We start from the raw sequence: 20,376 nt of genomic DNA, 5'->3' as shown, positions 1-20,376 counted from the left end.
TATGTTTATGATATTGTTTTAGATTTGGGATGTATTTTATGTGTTGGTGATGTTATTGGCAATTCTTGTAATAGTTGGACCATTTAGGCTATTCAAAAACCAAAATTTAGGTATAATTTGCTTAGTTGCTTACGCTTTAGGCAAAATCTCTATATTAGGGTTGATGGTAGCTTAGTTAACATTTAAAAGATTTAGATACCTTAGCCTAGTATGGGATATAATTTTCCTTATATTGGGTTTCGGTGATTTAGAAGTGGGCTCTTCGACCAACCTTAGGCCAAGATCTGTGTTGATCCGTGTAACCTTTTATACGCTTGTTGTACACCTTGAAAATGCTCACTAAGGTAATATTTATGAGATTCGGCACTTGATGGTTACAATGGACTGGTGTTGGTAGTTAATACTTATTGGTATTATAACAATGATATATGTACTTACCAGTTCGAGTACGAGTATTTTTTATAAGATATATATATATGTGTGTGTGTGTGTGTGTGTGTCTGTGTATATATATATGTGTGTGTGTGTATATGTATATATAGGTTAATGTCTGAATATTTTCCATGATAATGATTTTATGATTATCGGTTCGAGTCTGGCTATTAATTATAATATTGATGATATATTTATCGATTTAAGTCCAGGTAATGATTATGATGTTGATTATAGAATTACCAATTTTTTCTAGACATTAATTATGACAATGATGATACATGTACCTATTCGAGTCTAGCAACGAAGTATGATATTGATAATATGGATACCGATTTAAGTCTAAAAATAGGAAAATTGTTATAGTGTGGCGTACTATGGTCGAATTCTAGTTAGACCATAGAATTTGGTAAAAGATGGTGGTTTAAATTATACTTTACTTGGTTGTACCCTCCAAGCTTATGGGGGCCTGCGTTGGGTTACTTAATTTTCTGCACTAATTGGCTTATGGGGCCGAATTTTGTAGTTATAATTTTTTGTTCTTTATGTTATTATTTCAGTTTATTTATTTCATCGAGTATAGTGTTGTGGGAGTTATTCTTAGGTTTGACTGTTTTCTTGACTTAGTTATTTCATCTTGCATTTTATTTTAGATAGAGGTACTCAGTTTACCACTTATTTTTGGAAGTCTTTTCAGAAGGGTCTCAATACCCAAGTTCATCTAAGTACAGCTTTTCACCCACAGACAGATGGTCAGTAGAGAGGACCATTCAGACCTTAAAAGACATGTTGATGATTTGTTTTATCAATTTCAAGGGTAGTTAGGATAATCACTTTTATTTAATTGAGTTTGCCTATAATAACAGCTATCACTCTAGTGTCCAGATGGCCCTATTTGAGGATTTGTATAGTAGGAGGTATAGATATCCTATTGGTTGGTTTGGGGTAGGTAAAGCTATTTTGATAGGGCCAGATTCAGTACATAAGGCAATAGATAAAGTTCAGTTAATTGGAGAAAGGCTGAATATAGACCAAAGTCATCAGATATCCTATGCAAATATAAGGAGAAGAGAGCTTGAATTTGATGTTAGAGACTTTGTATATATGAAAATTTCACCCATGAAAGGGGTGAAGAGATATGGTAAGAAGGGGAAACTCATTCCCTGCTATGTTGGTCCCTATAGAATTTTGAGTCATTTTGGTAAGGTAGCCTATGAGTTAGAATTGCCTATGGAGTAAGCATCAGTGCACCCGATGTTTCATATCTCTCTGTTAAAGAAACACACTGGTGACCTAGCTTTTGTCTTTTCTCTAGAAAGGTTGGGCATGGAAGATAGCCTCTCCTATGAAGAAATCCTAGTAGAGATCATTGACCATCAGATTTGCAAGTTAAGTAATAAAGAAGTTGCCTTAGTTAAAGTTCTATGGAGAAATTAGTCCATTGAGGGAGCTACTTGGGAAGCAGAAGTAGATATGCGAGCCAAGTATCCCTATCTTTTTTTATGAATTTAGACTCAGCTTGAGGTAATGGTTTCTTTGGATTAAATCTTTCGTTTTCTATCTCATCGATCCAGCCATCCTCATGTCATAATATGTGTTTATTAATTTAGTTTAGTCCATGCATCATGTTTTCTTATTCCTATATTTAATCATAATTTAGCTCTTAAGTCTTCAGTGTATGAACTCAGTCTTCTTAGTACTCCAGCTCAGCTAGTTTCAGTCAAAAACGAATGATCCCAAGGGGGAGATATTGTAATAGCCAGAATTTTTCAGCTCTAGACCCTATCAAAAGATATACTACTAAGATAGCTTTCCAATACTTCAAGTCTCGCCTCAACCCAGTGTCATAGCAAAATGTTATGGAAATTTTCTCTTAGGGGCCTAACACACAGTCGTGATAATGACTCAGGTAACAAGTCATTACCACTCGTGATGTTTCATATTGAGTGAGTCGTAGTCACTCTAGTAAAGGCCCTATGTTTGAGCCTAGTAGCTACAACTAGAACTTATGGCTCGTAGCCTGACCAGAAAAGGACCAAGACTCAAGATTTAGACTATGACTCCATCTTATGACTTATAGTCCTCTATGATAAATCATAAGGGGGAAGTCATAGTCAAACTAGAAAAGTTCCTAATACCCTATATTCCAGCTTACGGCTCAGACTATGACACGTAATCAGTCCCAATGAGTTGTAGGGTGGGTCGTAATGATAGGACCTTAAATTTCCTGTACATTTTCCAAGGACTTTTAACTTTTCCTCCACTCCTTCAAAAGCCTAACCCACATAGTTTAGGCTTCCCAAAGGGGCATATAAAGTACCCAAAAACCCTAATTCCATCATTTATCATAATTTAACTCAGACAAACAAAAAAGTGGAGGTTTTCTCTTCTCCCAAGAAGCAATTAGGGTTCATCAAGCAAGTCTAATTACCAAAAAAATTCATCCAAGCTTCTACACTCAGGTATATGGCAAATTCATCAATGGGTCCCTTCCGCCCATTGAGTCCCAAGAATTCCCTACTTTTACAAGTATAAACTTTTTTTCCCCAATTGGTAAAATTTTATGTAGATTATGAATTTTATAAATTTCCTCTCAATTGCTTTGATTTTAAACCATGGAAATATATTTCCTCATGATAATGGTGTTTTCATATGTTTGAATATGCAAAAGTCTAGTTCATGATTAATTATTGAAATATGGGGCGTTAGATAGTATTGGTGGGTTATGATCACCCGATACTTAGGAAAATTATACATGTTACAATTTTTAGGTTACAATTCATTGAGAGTATGATTGTATCATTAAATTTAAGATATTCTCAAAATGATCACTTATTAGTACCAAATCATGTTAAATAAATACCTATACCAGTGTTATTCAATTGGGTGTAATACTTAGCATTGCCTAAACGCAGAGATAGCAGCTCCCCCATCAGTTAGGCATAAGTTTTTAGCAATAGTCCCTAAGTTATTGACCTACAACACCACCATAGATTTTGAGGGATCCCTCATCAGTAAAGGCATGACACCCTCATGCTTCTGAATATCAAATTAGTGGATACACGCCAGCCAGTGTCAATACTCGTGGTAAGGTATTGACACCCTTCCAACCTACAGGTTGGACCCCAATTAGCTCAGATTAGGTTATATGGGTTAAATGTTATCTCCCACAGTCTCAATTCAGTATTCAAATTATACCAGTTCAAGTTTGCAGACCAAGTGTCCAATCTATCTTTTATTCAATTAAACAGATTTACAAATTATTTCTATACATGCATTACTTGGTCTTGCATTAAATTTACATATTCATGCATTCATACTTAGTACCTTTCTATATTAATACATATCAAATAGTTCTTATCTCACATACCAGTACATTTAAAGTACTGATCACGTGCTCTCTTTTGTGATTTGTTGTCTTATAATATAGGTTCAGATTCTCACAAGCATGAGATTGCCCTAGTCGTGAGGTAATTCTTACCATAGCTCATAGTATTCCCCCTATTAGAATAGTTTATCCTTCAGCTAGAGGTGGTTCACATAGTCATATGAGAGGTTCCCATGGTGCTCAAGGTTCTCAAGAGGGAAAGATAGGAGATTGAGTTCTTAAGAAGGAAGAATGGTGCTTATAAGATTAAGTTTTTTATTGATCTTGAGCCTAGCAGCCAATTGACTTATATGGCACCTTATCATATGGCTCATGCCAAGCTTAGGAGTTGAATTATCAGTTTCAGGATCTTATTGGTAAGATTTTCATTAGACCAGGTATTTCTCCTTGGGGATCTCCTATTTAGTTTGTGAAGAATAAGGATGGCTCCATGCATATATGTATTGATTATAGGCAGCTTCATAAGGTGACCGTGAAGTACCATTATCTTATGTCTTACATTGATCACTTATTTGACCTACTTCAGGGTGTAGTATTTTTTTCTAAGATTTATTTGAGGTATAGTTACCATCAATTAAAGATTTGGGCCTAGGATATCTCGAAGATAGCTTTTAGGACCCATTATTGTCATTATGATTTCCTAGTGATGTCCTTTAGGTTAACTAACGCCCCAGCTGCATTCATGGATTTGAACCGAGTGTTCAAACCTTATTTGGATTCCTTCCTAATTGTGTTCACCGATGACATCCCTGTGTATTTGAGGAGAAGAGAGGAGCATGTGCAACATTTGAGGTTTGTGCTCTAGAATTTGACAAATCATTTGCTCTTTGGCAAGTTTTCTAAATGTGAGTTTTGGCTTGAGTCAGTGACATTCCTTAGGAATGTGATGTCTAAGGATGGGATTATGGTAGACCCAGTAAAGATTGAGTTTATTCATGATTGGTCCAGTCCTACATCTCTGACTGAGGTTCATATCTTCATTTGCTTGGCCAATTTTATAGACGATTCATTAAGTGTTTTTCTATTATTTCATCACCGATGACTAGATTGATTAAGAAGGAGGTTCATTTTTTATGGTCCGAGGAGTGTGAGTAAGTTTTGCTAAGCTCAAGAAGTTTCTTATATCAGCTCCTATTTTGGCTCTTCCTATTTGTGGTAAGGTATTCGCCGCGTATTGTGATACTTCTTGTAAGACCCCACAAAATTCTAAGCTTAGCGAAGCCCATTAAAGCTTTATAAAGGGTTCCCGACTTAGAAAAGTTTAGCTAAATGTTAGAACATGTTGATGTAAAAATAGTGGCTCACCGAGATTAGGTTGCATCGCGGTGAGTATCGCAATGAGCCCATCATCGCATTGCGCTGAAGGTCATTTCGGCATTTGTCAAATTCTAGTAGCTCACCTTAATTTCCCCACATCATGGTGAGGCTCAAATTGAAAATGGTCACAAACTAGTAAGTCACCGTGATTCCACCACACCGCGGTCGATATAGCGATGACCCAGTCACTGCATCATGGTGAGGCTTTAATCTACGTTCCAGTAACGAAATTTTAAATTCCAAGGGAAACTTAGATTTTTCCCATGACCCAGGTCAGCCTTAAATACGAAATTAATTCCCTAATGACCTAATTATGTCATTATTCACTTAAATTTTCCCCAATTACATCATTCTCTCTCAAAAGCAAGAAACCCTAGTTTCAAAATTCAAGAACAAGGCTCAAGAATTCCTCCAAGAACCTTTAAGTATTAACACTCTAAGGTATGTTAGGTGTTCATCTATGGGTTCCTTTCACCCATAGAGTCCACGAATCCATTTTCAAGCTACAAGATTGTTGAATTATGAACTTTCATATTTGAATTGAATTGAATGTATGTTCATGTTGTTATTGGGTTTTAGTCATGATTGAATTACAAGTGTTTATGGAATTCATCAACATATATGTTCAATTACATGACCTTTATGCTAAACCCTTCAATTTCCAAGTTCATTGACGTAGCCATGATCATCATATATGTTGTTTATTGTATAGTCTCAAGCATACCCTCCATGTGTTTGATAAAATGCCTATGTGGGTGAGATATTGCCATTATAACATGATAGCATGTGATCCCCATTCATGTTCAAGTAAATTCATTACAAGTGTTTGATGAAATGTCTTAGCAAGTGTATTATAAAAATATGGCCATTGTTGTGCTTTCAAGATTTATGCTATGATTTACTCTTTATGCTATCGAGTCCTGGGGGTATTTAATACTCAAAAATTTAGTTGTATACCTAGATCCAGTGTTAGTTATAGGATAGTCTCAGTCATGTCATGATTAATAGCACTCTCAGTCAGATACAGGACTCAAGAAAACTCAGTATCAGTCCAGTCTCATTCAGTATTCAGTTCAGTTCTTAGTAAACTTAGTCAGTTAACCAAATTCAGTAGTATTCTATCAGTCGATGGAACCCAGTGAACTTAGTTCTATTTACTTAAACAGTATGATTAGTAACAGTTCAGTCAAGCCTGGTGTAAACTAGGAGATCAGTTCAGTGTCTATTCAGTTGGGAGTAGGATTAAGCACCGAGCGAACCTAGGGATGAGGGCATTCCTGCCAGTAGAGGATTTGACCCTTAGTAGCAATATCTGCATTACAGAACTATGTATCCAGCATAGGTTGAGATATCTTCCTACCGTATGTTATGAGGGTTGATACATCTCATCAGAGTTTTCCTCCCAGCGAGGATTGATGAAAGGGCTTTCTATCAGAGAGGGTTAACTCACAGCTTGTCTTTACCCATGGCATGATACTGACACCCTTCCAACTAGGGTTATAGGTTGGACCCTAAATCAATTTAGAAAGGGCATGTCGGTTAGCTGATTATCTCCCACAATTTTAGTTTCAGATTTAGTCTCAGTATAGTACTCAGTCCAGTTCTACAGATTCAGGAGTGTCAGACACAATCACTCAGCTCAGTATGAAACTCAGTATAGTTCCTTAGAATTGAGACTGTCAGATACGGTCACTCAATTATCAGTAGTACAAAATCAGTATACTAACATATCAGTTATTCAGTATTCAAACTTAGTATTCAGTATTATCACGATCTCAGTTATAGTTCATGTATTCATGCATGTACTCTCATTCAGTTATACTTATGTCATTCAGTCAGTTTTATTCATGCATACGAACCCATGCATCTCAGCCTACCTCACTTAGCATATCAGTATATTCAAAGTACTGACTAGACTTTTCTCTTGTGCTATAATATCTTATATCATAGGTTCGAACGTACGAGGTCCCGATCAAACTTAGCAAACTAGATTTTTTGTAGCCAGAGTTAGCGGTGGGTCCTTATAGTTTGAGACATAACCATTCTTTCATTATTTTAGTTCATTTCAATAGTTGGAGTTAGTTGCGGACATGTCCCATCAACTCCATGTTTTCAGACAGTTTAGAGGTTTTTTAGACTAGAGTATTTTTAGACAGTTGTTTTCAGAATTCAGATTTCAAATTACAATATTCATTTTAGATTTGAACCTTATGGCAGTTTTTCCTGCATTTATCTTAGTTTTATTACTATTATAGTATTACTATTATCCAGTGCTCACAACAGAAACTTGTCATGGGTTAGCTTATGGTCCTTCGAGACTATGAGCACTGTGTAGCGTCCGAGGTACAGACTCGGGGCATTAAAAACTTGGTATCAAAGCCTAAGGTTCAACAGTCTCCTAGAAAGTCTAAAATTCGCATCTAGTAGAGTCTTGTGCATGAGTGTATAGCATGCCATATTTATAGACAGGAGCCTACGAGATGTTTTAGGAACTGTTTCCCTTCTTTTAGTATTCATGTTGTGCGAGTGAGCACAAACTCAAGTTAAACTCTCTTTCTAATCCAAGTTTCTCTTCCTTTATAGAATAGTCCTCCAAAGAGCACTAAGAGAAGAGGAACAAGAGACCAGCCAGCACCTCATCCTATCCAGCCAGATCCTCTGGATGAGCACGTCTCCCACGCTGAGTTTAGAGCAGTTTTCACCACCCTAGCTCATTCTGTGGCAGCCCATCATGAACTCCCAGTTGACATTCTAGCCAATACTGCTGCAACTAGGATTCAAGACTTTACCCAAATGAACCCACCATCTTTTACCGGGTTGAATTAAAATGGGGACCCACAAGACTTTCTTGAATAGGTGCAAAAGGTTTTAGATATTATAGGGGTGAAAGCTAGTGAAATTGCTGAGCTAGTTGTATATCAATTTTAGGATATAGCTCACTCATGGTTCAAATAGTGGAAAGCAGAAAGGGCCGCAGATTCAGGGCCCACAGAATGGAAGAAGTTTGCCACTGCTTTTCTTGATAGCTTCTTTGCACAGGAATTGAGGGAAGCGAAGATTTTGGAGTTTATTAATTTAAAGTAGAAAAATATGACAGTGAAAGATTATTCTCTCAATTTTACTCAATTATCTAGATACACTCCTCACGTGGTAGTAGATAGCAGGTCTAAGATGAGCAAGTTGTGTCAAATTAATGAGATGGACTTTTATAGACTAATGGTCCATGGTAAATAGATAAAGGATCAAAAAATATAGAGAGAAAGACGCAGAATAAGAGAGCTAGAACTGGTAGTTTCAACTTTGCTCAGCCTAAGTCAAAAGGTGGGAATCATTCTCAGTTTTATCCTAAATATTCAATTCCAGCCCCTTCCTAAGCTAGTGGTCTAGTTCCAAAATTCAGAGATGGCAATAGAGATAGGATGCCAGGCCCTAAACCTCAGGGTAGTGTACTAGTGTTAGCAGTGCTTGAACAAATCCTCTGCCAAAAGTGTGGTAAAAACCATCAGGGTGTCTGTAGAGCGAGCAGTGATGTATGTTTTAGATATGGCAAGCCAGTCCACAGAGTCAAAAAATGTCCTCAGGTGGGTTCCCAGAGTCAGCATAACCGTCCTCCAACTCAGTCTGATCGCTCAAATCAGTAAGGTGCCACATCCAGTGCCACCAGTGGGCAATTCCCAAACAGACTCTGTGCTCTTCAGTCCCGACAAGATTAGGAAAGTTCTAATAATGTGGTCACTGGTAAGTTACAAGTTTACCATTTACATATTTATGCTTTGCTAGATCCAGGAGCTTCTTTGTCCTTTTAACTCCTTATATAGATGTTGACTTTGGAGTCAGTCCTAAAATTTTAGCAGAGCCTTTCTTAGTATCTACCCCAATGGGTAAATCCATCATAGCCCGGTGGGTATACAGGAACTATTCGATTATGATATTTCAAAAAGTTACTTTAGCAGACTTAGTCGAATTAGAAATGATCGATTTTTATGTCATTCTCAACATGGATTAGCTTCATTCCTACTATGCCTCAGTCGACTGCAAAAATAGAATTATCTAGTTTCATTTTTTGAATGAACCCATCCTAGAATAGAAGAGTAGTATTTTAGCACTTAGGGCTAAACTTGTTTCCTACCTAAGGGCAAGAAAAATGATATCTAAGGGATGTGTCTATCATCTTGTGTGAGTCAAGGACTTCAATTCATAAACCCCTAATCTTAAATCAGTGCTAGTAGCATGTGAATTCCCTGATATGTTTCCTAAAGATCTTCCTGGAGTTTCTCCCGAAAGGAAATAAACTTCGAAATCGACCTTCATCCAGATACTCAGCCCATATTTATTCCACCATACCGAATGGCACCTATAGAACTCCGAGAATTGAAGGAACAGTTAAAGAATCTCCTAGATAAGGGATTCATCAGACCCAATGTGTCCCCATAGGGTGCACCATTTCTATTCATGCATAAGAAAGATGGTTCTCTCGGAATGTGTATAGACTACCATCAATTAAACAGAGTGACATTCAAGAACAAGTATCCACTTCCTAGAATCAATGACTTGTTTGACCAAACTTAGGGCGCCGGTTACTTTTCTAAGAAAGATCTCAGATCGGGCTATCATCAGCTTAGACTCACAGATTGTGACATCCCAAAAATAGCTTTCCAAACTTGGTATGGTCACTTTGAATTCTTAGTCATATCTTTTGGTCTTACCAATACCCCAGCAGCTTTTATGGATTTGATGAACCGTGTGTTCAAGTAGTACTTAGACATGTTTATCATAGTATTCATAGATGATATTCTTCTGTACTCTCGTAGTGAGCATGACCATACAGACCATCTCAGAATAGTATTGCAGACTCTCCAAAACCATCAGCTATTCTCCAAATTCAGCAAGTGTGAATTTTGGCTAAGGTCGGTAGATTTCCTTGGTCATATCATTTTCAATGATGGCATTAGAGGTGATCCCCAAAAGACTGAAGTAGTGAGAAACTGGCCCAGACCTATCTCTCCATTAAATATCAGGAGTTTCTTGGTCTTGGCTGGCTATTACCGATAGTTTGTTAAGGGATTTTCATCTATTGAGTCTCCTATGTCCAGATTGACTCAGAAGAAAGTCAATTTCCAATGGTCAAATTCTTGTGAGAAGAGTTTTTAGGAGTTGAAGACTCAACTCACTATAACTTAAGTTTTGACCTTACCAGATGGTTCAGATGGCTTTGTTGTATACTGTGATGCATCCACAGTAGGTTTGGGTTGTGTCCTAATGCAAATAGTTAAGCTCATAGCCTATTCCTCCAGGAAGCTTAATCCCCACGAGAAGAACTATCCGACTCATGATCTTGAGCTATCAGCTATATTTTTTCCTTAAAGATTTGAAGGCACTATTTTTATGGGGTGTACATTGATGTTTTCACTGACAAGTAGATCCTACAGAGTGTGTTTTCTTATAAAGATCTTAACCTTCGACAGAAAAGGTGGTTGGAGTTGTTGAAAGATTATGACATGAGCGTTCTTTACCATCTGGGCAAGGCCAATGTAGTAGTTGATGTTCTCAGTAGAAGATTTATGGGTAGTGTTGCTCATGTTGAGGACAGTAAGAAGAAGTTAGCTCAGGAAGTACATCAGCTTGCCCGACTAGGTGTCCGCTTAGTCAATTCAGCAGAAGGCAATGTGTGGGTTCAAAATAGTTCAAAATCATTCCTAGTTTCCGAAGTAAAGGAAAATTAGGATAGAGATCCCAGCCTTGTTAAGTTGAAAGAGTCAGTCAGAGATTAGAAGGTAGAGGTTTTCTCCCAAGGGGGAGATGGTGTGTTGCATTGTCAGGGTCGACTGTGTGTGCCAGTTGTAGATGACCTGAGACAGTGTATTCTTGTAGAGGTGAATGTAGTGCATTACTCTAATCATCCTGGGGCTATGAAAATATACCACGATTTGTGGGAGATCTATTGTTGGGGTGGGATGAAGAAAGATATTCCAGAGTTTATGGCTCTACATGCCAGCAGGTAAAGATTGAGCATTAGAAATGTAGTGAATCCATGCAGAAGTTCAATATTTCTACTTGGAAGTGGGAAAAAATAAACATGGATTTTGTGACGGATTTGCCTCATACTCGTCGTTAGCATAATTCAGTCTAGGTAATTATAGACAAGATGACCAAGTCAGCTTATTTCCTACCAGTCCATACCTCTTATTTAGCTGAGCATTATGCCAAGATCTATGTTCGAGAGTTGGTTAGATTGCATGGAGTCCCATTGTCCATTATCTCAGATAGAGGTATATAGTTCACCTCTTATTTTGGGAAAACATTCCAAAATGTTCTTGGAACCCGAGTCCACCTTAGTACAGCCTTTCATCCTCAGACATATGGTCAAGCAGAAAGGACCATCCAAACTTTAAAAAATATGCTGCGAGCGTGTGCGATTAATTTTAAAGGTAGTTGGGATGACCACTTGCCTTTGATTGAATTCGCATATAACAATAGCTATCATTCTAGTATTAAGATGGCTCCGTTTGAGGTGATCTATGGCAGGAGATGTAGATCTCCCATTGGTTGGTTTGAAGTGGGTGAGGACACAGTAGTCGAGCCTGACCTTGTATTTGATGCCTTGGAAAAAGTCTAATTGATCAGGAAAAGGCTTAAGACAGCTCAAAGCCGACAGAAGTCATATGCCGATGTGTACAGAAAGGATCTCGAGATTGATATTGGTAACTTTGTATATTTAAAAATCTCTCTTATGAAGGGAGTGAAGAGATTTGTCAAGAAGGGGAAACTCAGTCCCCGATATGTCGGTCCTTACCGAATTCTCAGCCATTTTGGAAAGGTATCTTATGAGCTTGAGTTGACTTCATATTTAGCTTTAGTTCATCCAGTATTTCACGTCTCCTTGCTTAAGAAGTTCATAGGTGACCCAGCAGTTGTAGTACCTATAGAGGGTATAGATGTTCAGAACAATCTCTGTTATAAAGAGGTCCCAATTGAAATCCTTGATTTTTAGATTCGCAAACTGAGGAACAAAGAAGTCCCTACAGTCAAAGGTCTTTGGTGGAGCTAGTCCATTGAGGGAGATACTTAGGAAGCAGAAGCAAACATGCAATCCAAGTCTTCCTAACTCTTCTCCACAAACTCAGACTCAACGCAAGGTAACAGTTTTCCTTAAACGTGCTCATTTTCATTCTTAGATTTCTGTTATAAACTTGGTATCAGTTACCATTGCATATTCATTCATATATTCATGAGTCAGTTTAGTCATGTATTCATGCAACAGATATACTTACTCAGTATGAGAAACTCAGCTTATTAGTAATTCAGTCATGCATTCATGAATCCAGCTCTATCATGTACTCATGCATCCGATATTCGTGTTTAGTATGAAATTTTAGTATATCAGTAATGTCAATCATATAATCATATCTCATATATTAATGTCCAGTCAGTAACTTCAGTCTATCAACATTCTAAGCTTAGTCAGTCTCAGTCAGGGATGAATGTTCCCAAGGGGAAGATATTATAAGACCCTACAAAACTCTTAGCTTAGCTCAGCTCATTAAATCTTGATAAGGGGTCCCCGACTTAGAAAATTTCATCTAAATATTAGGATAAGTTGATGTAAAAATAGTGGCACACAGCGATTAGGCCGCGTCATGGTGAGTATAGCGATGAGCCCTCCATCGCATCGCGCTGAAGGCCATTTCGGCATTTGTCAAATTCCAGTAGCTTACTGCAATTTCCCCACATTGCAGTGAGGCTCAAATCAATAATTACCACAAACCAGTGAGTCACCGTGATTCCACCGCGCTACGGTGCATATAGCGATGACCCAATCACACATCATGGTGAGGCTTTAATCTGCATTCTAGTTATGAGATTTTAAATCCAAAGAGCAATTTAGACTTTTTCCATGACTCAGATCAGCCTTAAACACAAAATTAATTCCCTAATGACCTAATTATGTCATTATTCACTCAATTTTAACCCAATTACATCATTCTCTCTCAAAAGCAAGAAACCCTAGTTTCAAAATTCAGGAACAAGGATCAAGAATTCCTCCAAGAACCTTCAAGGATTAACACTCTAAGGTATGTTAGGTGTTTATCTATGGGTTAATTTCACCCATAATGTCTACGGATCTATTTTCAAACTACAAAATTGTTGAATTTTGAACTTCCATGTTTGAATTGAATTGAATATATGTTCATGTTGTTGTTGGGTTCTAGTCCATGATTGAATTACAAGTTTTTATGGAATTCGTAATCATATATGTTTAATTACATGACCTTTATGATAAACCCTTTAATTTTCAAGTTCGTTACGTAGCCATGATCATCATATGTGTTGTTTATTGTATAGTCTTAAGCATACCCTCCATGTGTTTGATAAAATGCCTATGTGGGTAAAATATTGCCATTATAACATGATAATATGTAATCTCCATTCATTTTCAAGCAAATGTATTACAAGTGTTTGATGAAATTCCTTAGCAAGTGAATTATGAAAATATGGCCATTGCTGTGCTTTCAAGATTTATGCTATGATTTACTCTTTACGTTATCGAGTCCTGAGGGTATCTGATACCCAAAAATTTAGTTGTATACCTAGAGACAGTGTTAGTTATAGAATAGTCTCAGTTATGTCACAATCAGTAGTACTCTCAGTCAGATACAGAACTCAGGAAAACTCAGTAAACTCAGTATCAGTCCAGTCTCATTCAGTATTCAGTTTAATTCTCACTAAACTCAGTCAGTTAACCAAATTTAGTAGTATTCCATCATTCAACGAAACCCAGCAAACTTAGTTCAGTTCAGTTAATCATTACGATCAGTAACAGTTCAGGTAAGCCTAGTGTAAACTAGGAGATTAGTTCAGTGTCTATTCAGTTGGGAGTAGGATTCAGCACCGAGAGAACCTAGGGATAGGAGCATTCCTTCTGGCAAAGGGTTTGACCCTTAGTATTAAACCCTGAGTTACAAAACTATGTAGCCAACGTAGGTTGAGATATTTTCCTGCCATATATTATAAGGGTTGATACATCTCATCCAAGTTTTTCCTGCCAGCAAGGGTTGACGAAAGGGCTTTCGATCAGAGAGAGTTAACTCACAGCTTGTCTTTACTCATGGCATGGTACTAATACCCTTCAAACTAGGGTTACAGGTTAGACCCCAAATATATTCAAAAAAGGGCATGTCATTTAGATGATTACCTCCTACAGTCTGATAGTCTTAGTCTAGTTTTATAGATTTAGGACGTACGAAACTCAGTATAGTTTCCCAAAATTGAGACTATCAGATACAGTCACTCAGTTATTAGTAGTACAATATCAGTATACTAACATATCAGTTATTCAGGATTTAGACTCAGTATTCAGTATTATCATGATCTTAGTTACAGTTCACATATTCATGCATGTACTCTCATTAGTTATACTCATGTTATTCTGTTAGTATTGTTCATGCATACGAACCTATGCATCTATCCTACCTCACTTAACATACCAGTATATTCAAAGTACTGATGTATACTTTTATCTTGTGATATGATATGTTATATCATAGGTTCAGATGGATGGGCTCCCGATCATACTTAACAGACTAGATTTTCCACAATCAGAGTTAGCAGTAAGTCCTCATAGTTCAAGGATGTGATCATTCTTTCATTAGTTCAGTTCATTTCAATAGTTAGAGTTAGTTGCGGACATGTCCCATCAACTCCATGTTTTCAGACAGTTTAGAGGTTTTTTAGACTAGAGTATTTTCAGACAGTTGTTTTCAATATTCAGATTATTATTCATTTTAGATTTAAACCTTATGGCTGTTTTTCTTGCGTTCATCTTAGTTTTATTACTATTACAATATTACTATTATCCAGTGCTCACAGCAGGTACCAGTCATGGGTTAGCTTGTTGTCCTTTTAGATTATGACCACCGTGTAGTGTTTGGGGTACAAATTCAGGGCATTTCACTTCTGGTGTTGGTTTTGATTATGAATTAATATAGCAGGTTCATATTATTGGTTATGCTTTAAGGAATTGGTGGTGGTAGTTTTCGTGCTTAAGATTTAGAGGCATTATCTGTATGGTGTACATTGTGAGATTTTCACATATCATCGTAGGTTTCATCATCTTATGAGCTAGATGGAACTTAATGCTTGGCAACTTAGATGGATAGAGTTGCTTTACGAAAATGATATCTCTATCTTTTATCATCTGGACAAAGCGAATGTGGTAGCAGACCCCTTGAGTCGAAAGATAGTGAGTATAGGTAGCTTGTCTTGTAGTCTAGTTTCTCAGATGTTGTTGGCATGAGATGTTTAATTATTAGCCAACTAGATGGTGTGACTTGATATTTTTTATCATAGGAGGATTCTTGCTAGTGTTAAGGCTATGTCCTCATAATTTTAGAAGATTTGGGATCGTTAATTTGAGGATAATAGACTTTGCACTCTCCATGATTAGGTGTTAAGTGGTGAGTCCAAGAGGGGTTCCATAGATTTTGAGTGTGTCTTAAGATTTGATAGCTGCATTTATATTTCAAGGATTGGGGACTAAATTCAATTGATTTTGCCCGAGGTTCACATCTCAAGGTATTTTATTTATCTAATTTTGGTTAAGATGTATAGAGAATAGAAATAGCATTACAGGTGGAGTGGTATAAAGAAATATATGGTGGAATTTTTAGCTCGTTACTCAAGTAATCAGTAGGTGAAGGTCGAGCATCAGCGACCTGGTGGATTGATTCAAAGGTTGCCCATTCCTCAGTGGAAATGGGAGCGAATCACCATAGACTTTGTTAGTGGTTTGCCTCACACTTCTTGTAGTTCCAATGGTGTTTGGGTCTTGTGGCTCGTTTGACCAATTTGGCAAATTTCAATCCTATTCAGATGTCCTTCAGTGCCGAGACATTAGCCCGTATCTATGTGCCTGAGATAGTTCATTTGTATGGTGTACCTTTATCCATCATTTTAGACCGGGGTTCAGTGTTCACTTCTAGATTTTGGAGATCTTTCTGGGAGGAGTTGGTAGTTAGGTGGACCTTAGTACAACCTTTATTTGCAGATCGATGGCCAATGGGAGTGGACTATTTAGGTTCTCAAGGATATACTATGAGCCTGTGTATTGGATTTTGGAGGTCAGTGGGAGTAGCACTTAGAATTGGCTGAGTTTGCATATAATAACTATTATCATTCAAGAATTGAGATGGCGCCTTTTGAGGCTTTTCATGGTAGGCAATAGTCACAACCTGACTTACGAGTTCTGACGGCACCTACCAAACCCCACCAATAAGTAAGCCAAACCATAGCCCGGAGCTATTTTTAATGGGCTAACTTGGTGGAAATGTCCAAAAGAAGAAAAAATAAATTATTACAATTTATAAATAAGCAAAATAATAGAAATAGACAAGAGGTAACCAGCAATACAAATAACCATCCCACGACCTGGTAGAGCCGGTATAAGAGTAACTATAAATTCAACAAAAGTTCTAAAATAGTCAATACAATTTGTCTCGAAGCAAAAGACTATACATAAATAAGTTAAAAGGAAATGGGGCAACTCCAACTCCAAAAGCTCATCCTATCTCTGAATCAACCACAACACGATCAATGAATCAACGGCGGCAACTAGTATTCGGATCTGCACCAAAAAGGTACAAAAGTGTAGTATGAGAATCAAAACCATGGGTACTCAGTAGGCATCATCGGCCTACTGAGCTAAATCATGATATAAATATGATTAAATGTAAGATAACTTAAGTGAGTCAAGGTAGAAGAAAACCTGAATCAATCCCAACACCACTGTGCATAAATAAATAGGTAAATGACCAGAATAATAACATAACATAACATAAAGGATCAAACACATGCAATTATAATTATGAAATTTTTACCCATAACCCAATAAGTGCAGAAAAGTAAATAATCCAATGCAGGAACCCATAAGCTTGGTGGTTACATTCAAGTAAAGCATAACCAAAATCATTTACCAACACCTATGATACAACCCGAATCCATCCATGTCATGCCATACTATAATCATTTTCATACTTTAGACTTAGTCAGTATCCCTATTCTCAATTATTACACCCAAAAGTCCTTGATGTCATATCATCAATATAATGATCAATATCATAGTAATAGCCAGACTAGAACCGATAAGTATATAACTAATAACATAATCATCCTCCAAACTTGAACTGGGTATATTTATATATATATATATATATATGAGCATGCTATAATCATATTCTATACTTCATCTAGGTATATAAATCATCAATATCATCATCAATATCTGGACTCAAACTGATAATTATATGATTAATAAAATAATCAATAGTATAATCCTAGCATAATTAATAAGCATAATTGTTATCATAATCCATAGCGTAATCGCTAGAATAATCAATAAGAATGAACTTTCAATACCACCCATCATAACCATCAAATGCTAAAGTTTCTCAATATCACCTCAGTAGAATATTCAAGGCATACAACAAAAGTATAAAAGGTTTCCAATATCAAACACAAGTCTTGGTCTAAGGCGGGTCAAAAGGTCTACTTTCACATCCCCGAAATTCATTACATGAAAAATTCTACCTCAGACTAAGCTAAAGTATCTAAATCATATTTTAGATGTCAACTAAGCCATAATAGACCCTAAGATAGAGGTTTTACCTAAAACATGAGCAACTAAGCCTATTATACCTAATTTATGATTTTCAAATATCCTAAATGGATCAACTAACCCAAGTTTTGCACTGAATCACACCAACGCCTAGAACCTATCCCTAACCCAATATAATATCATAAACATACTATGATCTAACTCAATCTAAGAAAAGGAAAAACCCTAGCCCACCTGGATGCCAAAGAAAGCTTAAAAATCCACTAAATCACTAACTTTCCCTTCTAAGAAGATTTCTCAAGATTCCATACTATAAAAATCACAATTTACTCATCAAGACAAGGTTAATGATACCCATATTGCACTTTTGTACTTCGAATTGAAAAATACTCAAGAATCCCATCTAGTTCCCATTTATGGAAATTGTATTTTTAAAGCCAACCCACTATTCCCTCATGCTCAAGGTGTAATTACCTCCAAAATTAGTGAAATATGAGCTATATTAGTGCTAAAATAAATACACCAAGTTCCTAGGATTTTAAGAAAGAAAAAACGAAAATAAACTATGGGATGAAGAAATCTAACGACAAATTTGAAGTAGAATCGTGGAATATTCCTTATCCAAGCTCCTCAAGTCACCCACAATATCTAATATCAAGATGTCCTAATATTTAGGGCTTAATAATCTTGAGAATTGATGAAAAATAAGAAAAATACGCAAAAGAGGGATTATTATACCCTTCCCAGGTGGTCGGGTATCGAAATCGCAACTGACCCTCATAATCGCGGCATTTGTCGGACTACTAAAGGAGTTATTATCACAACAATAGTGGCGTGATCGCAGCAATTGGTATCCCACCATAGGTATTGCGATCGTGACCCCTGTCATCGCTATCAGCGAATGCACCAGCACAGCTAAGACTTAAAATTTTCCAAGTATGCACCAACTCCTCGAGATTCATCTAGAATCTCAAATGCATGAATGCACTATTCCACCCTATTAAATTTGACATTCCAGACTCAATGGTACAGTTGAAATTTTTATCCAAGGTTGTTTGAACTAAAAGTAGGTCCTACACTCATAATCTATTTTATTAACTTTTTGACCAATAGGTCAAAATGAGTTTGGGTGCCTCGAGACCCAAACCAAGTGTCCACCTAACTTAAAATTAACATTCCAAAGCTGTTAGAACAATTAGAGTTGGAATGTAAAGTCCATTTAGATTTACTTTAGTATGATGAGCGATTGACCATTGTGGAGGAGCCTGTGCTACATTCCGGAGTTAGAATAATTCCATCAGTTTCTCAGTTTCTATGTTGTGGTGATACATTCCTATCAATCCAAGGTGCTTAGATTGGATTTAGTTTAGTATAATAAGTGGTTGACCTTCGTAGATGAGCCTGTGCTCATTTTGGTTAGTGATATAAGGTAGTTGTGCACTAGGGATATTTCTATAGTTAATGTCCAGTGGATACATTTCCCAGTGGAAAAGGATACTTTAGAGATTGAGTTAGAGATATGCACCCAGTATCCTCACCTTTTCGAGACTTGAGGTATACACTAATCCTTTACTTTAGTGGATGAAAGTCCTTTTAGTGTTGGATATATTATAATGACCCTTTAGGTCATTTTCCATATTTATTCTTATTTTCACTATTAGAGCTTTCATATAGTTGCCTAATTCACTTGTGACTTATTGGGACTAAAAGTTTGGTTATTTAGCAATTCATTTATCTTTTAAAGTAAATTCCTTATTTTGAAGTCCTTGCTAGTTCAAAATAGCCACCAAGAAGAAACTTTAGTCAAACAATCTTGTATGCTAAATCTGACTATTCTAACAGCTTTAGAATGTTGATTTTAGCTAGTGGACCTTTGGATCGAGTCTCGCGGCACTTGAGATTATTTTGAGCTATTGGTCAGAAGTTAAGAAAATAGAAAGTGGGTGCGGGACCTACTTTTCATCCAAATGACCTTGGATGGAAATTTTGACAGTGTTGTTGAGTCTAGAGCATCGAATTTGATATTATTGCATAGTTCATTTGTGTATATGGGATTCCAAATAAATCCTGAGGTGCTGGAAGAGATTTAGAAATTTTCAAGCCTCAACTGGTGTTGGAGCACCGGCAATCATGAGCCATTCATCGGGATAGCTATCTAGCAAATACTAGCAAGTGTCGTGAATATTATATTCTTTATTGAAAAAGTGACACTCCTGCCAGTATGGCCAGTATCATGAATATGATGGCTATATCACGAATTCGACTTCTGCCCATGCGGCCGAGTATCAAAAATGCGACTTCTTCCATGTGGCCAAGTATTGCTTAAGAAGTTGAAATATTAGGAATTCAACTCTTGGATACCAAAAAGGGTATCAATACCCTCTTTCCAACCCATTTTTGTCCCATTTCTCATCTATTCTTAAGAGACTTGAATCGTATGGATTGGGATAGCTTAGGAATAGCATTGTGGGTGCTTTTAGGATCTTGGGTAAAGATCTATTATGCATTTTTCCTTCAAATTTGAGGTAAGATTCCTCTATTACCAAGGTTGATTTCCCCCTTTCTTCTATAAAATCCCTAATGCTTAATGACTTAAATTTACCACAAATATATCTCAAATTCACCCATT

This window comes from Capsicum annuum, chromosome 11 (genome assembly GCF_002878395.1).
Source record: "Capsicum annuum cultivar UCD-10X-F1 chromosome 11, UCD10Xv1.1, whole genome shotgun sequence".
Taxonomy (NCBI): Eukaryota; Viridiplantae; Streptophyta; class Magnoliopsida; order Solanales; family Solanaceae; genus Capsicum; species Capsicum annuum.
Note: the sequence above shows the minus strand (reverse complement) of the source record.